Genomic DNA, 5,159 nt, shown 5'->3' on the forward strand with positions numbered 1-5,159 from the left:
TAGCTTGTTCTATGTGCAGAGAGAAGAAATGCTTCTTTGCTGCCGTGATCATAATTTTGTAGGTGGCTAGGGCTTCTTTATATTTATTCTTACTTTCACTGTCATAAGTTCGTCGCCAGTACCTTTCCCTGTTTCTTGTTAATTGTTTCTGTATTTTTAGCTCTTCTGTGTACCACTGAGCAGTCGGCGTACTTCTGTTTCTAGAGTGAGACTTAGTGGGTGCCAGTTGAGACGTGGCGTCACTCAGCCATTCATGAAATTAAGAAGTAGAGGTACAGGGATCGTTAGATAGTTCAGGTTTAGTATTATTTAAAAGTATATTTAGGTTGTTGTAATTTATATCCTTCCACGCCTTAAAAGTGCCTGGCTTGGGGTGGGAAGTCTTCTTCCTGAACGGATCTTTAATGGGCAGCCTACTGAAAATGGCCGAGTGGTCGGTCCACGTCATGGGAAGGATTTCTGTCACCTGTAGGTCTTCTACGTTAGTAAACATGCCATCTAGCGCATGTCCTGCCTGATGGGTTGGGGCCGTGACCAATTGCTTAAGACCTATGGTTTCTAAGTCTGATGTAAGGGTGATAGTATCTTTATCATTATTTTGTTCAAGATAAAAATTAAAATCGCCCATTACAGTAATGGACTCATCTGTGGCTATTGATTCTATTAAGGTGCTTAGGTTCGTTAGGAACGCTGCTCTAGCCCCAGGAGGACGATAGAGGAGCACTCCCTTGAAGCTAAAAGAAGGTGTGAATTTTATATTAAAATGAAGAGCTTCGCATGACATGGCAGGGATAGGGGATATGTGGACCTCAAATTGGTCTCTCACTATGATAGCCAGGCCACCGCCTCTGTTTCTCTCTCTATCCTGCCTATAAACATTATAGCCAGGCGGAACTGCTGTGACCAAGTCGGGTGCAGATGCCTCGTCCATCCACGTTTCCGTAATATACAGGGCATCTAATTTGTGATCGATGATGAGGTCCGCTATCTCTTGGCAGTGTTTGCCCAGAGAACGCGCATTAATTAGGGCCATAGTGATGTGCTTCTCCTTAACCTGCTTAGAGACCTGAGTGTGGGTGATGCAGTTGTTAAAGGGGACGATAGTATCACAATGCAAGCATTTTACATTGGCGCCCGTGGGAGTTAGTGACAGATCAAGTTTAGTGCAGCGGGAGGTATGGGTTGGGCGAAGCCTCAGCAGAGTACTCCGTTTGTACAGGATGGGCCGAGCAGGGGTCGTGGCCCTGGGCCCGGTCCCGGCGCGGACGGGCGCAGACGGGCTCGCCTTTGGCGCGCCTTCGGCGCGCCGCCGGCGCGCCCGCTGCGCCCGCCCGCTGCGCGGACGGGTGGGCCTGCTGCTTTTAACCATTACAGAGCAAGGTGGGAGGAGGGTGGGAGGAGCGATCACCTGGGCAGGCAGCCTTGCCCTACCCAAGATGGCGGCCAAAGTGGCTGTGCTCGATCTGAGCGCCTAAAGACAGCAGCGCTAAGAGGGGAGACACAAAAAGGTCTTGGGCGAAGCAATCTCGCTCCAAGAAGGGTGCTAAACAATTTAAAAATCGGAATATTAAAATTTATACAAGTTTTTAAAATCGGGTTATTCTCAGTCAATAACTCACGTTCCACAACAGTATTGCACAAGGAAGTGCTGAGCTCCCCCGGCTTCCGCCTCAAGGGTTGAAAAATGCAGAATCCTGAAGGGAGGAGGGAGGGGCCCTTAAATGTCCTGGGAGGGCGGGAGGAGCGATCACCTGGGCAGGCAGCCTTGCCCTACCCAAGATGGCGGCCAAAGTGGCTATGCTCGATCTGAGTGCCTAAAGACAGCAGCGCTAAGAGGGGAGACACAAAAAGGTCTTGGGCGAAGCAATCTCGCTCCAAGAAGGGTGCTAAACAATTTAAAAATCGGAATATTAAAATTTATACAAGTTTTTAAAATCGGGTTATTCTCAGTCAATAACTCACGTTCCACAACAGTATTGCACAAGGAAGTGCTGAGCTCCCCCAGCTTCCGCCTCAAGGGTTGAAAAATGCAGAATCCTGAAGGGAGGAGGGAGGGGCCCTTAAATGTCCTGGGAGGGCGGGAGGAGCGATCACCTGGGCAGGCAGCCTTGCCCTACCCAAGATGGCGGCCAAAGTGGCTGTGCTCGATCTGAGCGCCTAAAGACAGCAGCGCTAAGAGGGGAGACACAAAAAGGTCTTGGGCGAAGCAATCTCGCTCCAAGAAGGGTGCTAAACAATTTAAAAATCGGAATATTAAAATTTATACAAGTTTTTAAAATCGGGTTATTCTCAGTCAATAACTCACGTTCCACAACAGTATTGCACAAGGAAGTGCTGAGCTCCCCCGGCTTCCGCCTCAAGGGTTGAAAAATGCAGAATCCTGAAGGGAGGAGGGAGGGGCCCTTAAATGTCCTGGGAGGGCGGGAGGAGCGATCACCTGGGCAGGCAGCCTTGCCCTACCCAAGATGGCGGCCAAAGTGGCTATGCTCGATCTGAGCGCCTAAAGACAGCAGCGCTAAGAGGGGAGACACAAAAAGGTCTTGGGCGAAGCAATCTCGCTCCAAGAAGAGTGCTAAACAATTTAAAAATCGGAATATTAAAATTTATACAAGTTTTTAAAATCGGGTTATTCTCAGTCAATAACTCACGTTCCACAACAGTATTGGACAAGGAAGTGCTGAGCTCCCCCGGCTTCCGCCTCAAGGGTTGAAAAATGCAGAATCCTGAAGGGAGGAGGGAGGGGCCCTTAAATGTCCTGGGAGGGCGGGAGGAGCGATCACCTGGGCAGGCAGCCTTGCCCTACCCAAGATGGCGGCCAAAGTGGCTGTGCTCGATCTGAGCGCCTAAAGACAGCAGCGCTAAGAGGGGAGACACAAAAAGGTCTTGGGCGAAGCAATCTCGCTCCAAGAAGGGTGCTAAACAATTTAAAAATCGGAATATTAAAATTTATACAAGTTTTTAAAATCGGGTTATTCTCAGTCAATAACTCACGTTCCACAACAGTATTGCACAAGGAAGTGCTGAGCTCCCCCGGCTTCCGCCTCAAGGGTTGAAAAATGCAGAATCCTGAAGGGAGGAGGGAGGGGCCCTTAAATGTCCTGGGAGGGCGGGAGGAGCAATCACCTGGGCAGGCAGCCTTGCCCTACCCAAGATGGCGGCCAAAGTGGCTGTGCTCGATCTGAGCGCCTAAAGACAGCAGCGCTAAGAGGGGAGACACAAAAAGGTCTTGGGCGAAGCAATCTCGCTCCAAGAAGGGTGCTAAACAATTTAAAAATCGGAATATTAAAATTTATACAAGTTTTTAAAATCGGGTTATTCTCAGTCAATAACTCACGTTCCACAACAGTATTGCACAAGGAAGTGCTGAGCTCCCCCGGCTTCCGCCTCAAGGGTTGAAAAATGCAGAATCCTGAAGGGAGGAGGGAGGGGCCCTTAAATGTCCTGGGAGGGCGGGAGGAGCGATCACCTGGGCAGGCAGCCTACATCTGGCCCTTCATATTTAGGAGTTAGTTGAGGGAGTGTAAACATTGTACACAGAGTTTGAAGCCGGTAGGACTGTGATTGTAGAGGGCACGCTTTTTAGCCACAAGATTGCGATGGGCTGCATTTATGGCCCTAACGTTGATTCACCTGATTTTTTTCATACGCTCCACTCTAAACTGTTACAACTGGACTCCACACCTCTTCTTCTAGGGGGCGATTTTAATGTTACGTTCGGCCCTGTATCCAACAGCACATCCACAGCCCTGTGATATTGTGTCTTTCTTATAATCTCTTTATGTATCTTTAAATCATTTTATCTTATGTCATATAGTTCCATGCTATTATTATAGATTCTGGAATCTTGACTGTTTTAAGGGTCAGTTGACTCTGAGCGTTTGTGGCTGAGGTTTAAATAAACCTACGCTAAGAATACTTGCTTCCAGTTTATTTATTTACTTAATCTAAGACACCACATAAATTGGCGACGATTGGAAAAAGATAACCGACCTCAACACAAATGAATTAATTTTTTTTTAATGTTTGAGCTTGTAAAGCGCACTGCTACCCATAGGTTTCCTGGTGCTGTATAACGCTGGGGAACCCGTCCTGGCTTTCCCTGTGGGATGGTCCCTGCTGGGAGTCCCCAAGGTGGAGCCAGGCATCCCCGGCGTTGATGGGGCTGTTGTGGAGATTAGGCAAGCTAATGCCCAGAGTTGCCGAGTGGGACCCCTGATTAGAGTAGGCACAGAAGCGAGAATTATCGAGTCCGCTGACCCAAGTCCACGACCCTGCCGCGTCGGGAATTGAACCCTGGTCCCGGCCGACTTCTGCTCCCGGGTCTGCCGCCTCTAACCAGTGAGCCACACCACTCCAATGAAGCTCCAGCGGCTGAAAAATCGAAGCGAAGCGTTGTCTTCCCAGCGGCTGTATATCAGAAAATAACTCATGTGTCCTTTGAGTTAATGGTGAGAAGTATGGCGGGAGGATTTGATAAATTCGAAGACTTACAGGGAGAAGAAAAGAGAAAAGTCTGTTGCGCGAGAGCGAGAGCAAATCGACGTTATGTCTGCGCGCTCTACTGCGTGTCTGTGACGTATCTCTGCGTTTCACTGAATAGGAACGCATTGTGACGGGCGCTCTCTTCTGCGTGTCAGTGACGCATCCCTACATTTCACCGATGAAACTGACATTGTGACTTATTCTCTCCTGAGGCTCTAAATCTGAATCTGCTCACGGCCTTTCATAGAGTTAACCCTGCGGTTCAGTGACGATTCTAACTTTATCAAAGAAGATCGGTTTGAAGTACAACGTGGATAGGGAAACGTTTGAAAGAGTATATCTGCTTTGACCCTTAAAACAACATAATTTGGCTGAAAATAAGCAGCGAAGAAAGAAAAAAAACAGAGGGAAAGTTTAAAAAAAAATACATCCTTTATTTATGGATTAAATATAAATGTATTTGTGGATTTTTTTTTTTTTTTTTTTTACAAAAACGAATGGATTAGAATAAACTTCTGTTTATTTTTGAACAAGGTTTTACATAAAGGATAAGTCATAAAAAAAAAGAACTCTTTCAAATTGATAAATAAATTATAAATTCCAGGAACATGCAAAAAATTACACAACCAGCTTTTTTCTTAACCAGTCCTGGTGAACCTAATGGAAAATGGAAAAAA

The sequence above is a fragment of the Lissotriton vulgaris genome, chromosome 3_2 (genome assembly GCF_964263255.1).
Source record: "Lissotriton vulgaris chromosome 3_2, aLisVul1.2, whole genome shotgun sequence".
In the NCBI taxonomy this organism is placed as follows: domain Eukaryota; kingdom Metazoa; phylum Chordata; class Amphibia; order Caudata; family Salamandridae; genus Lissotriton; species Lissotriton vulgaris.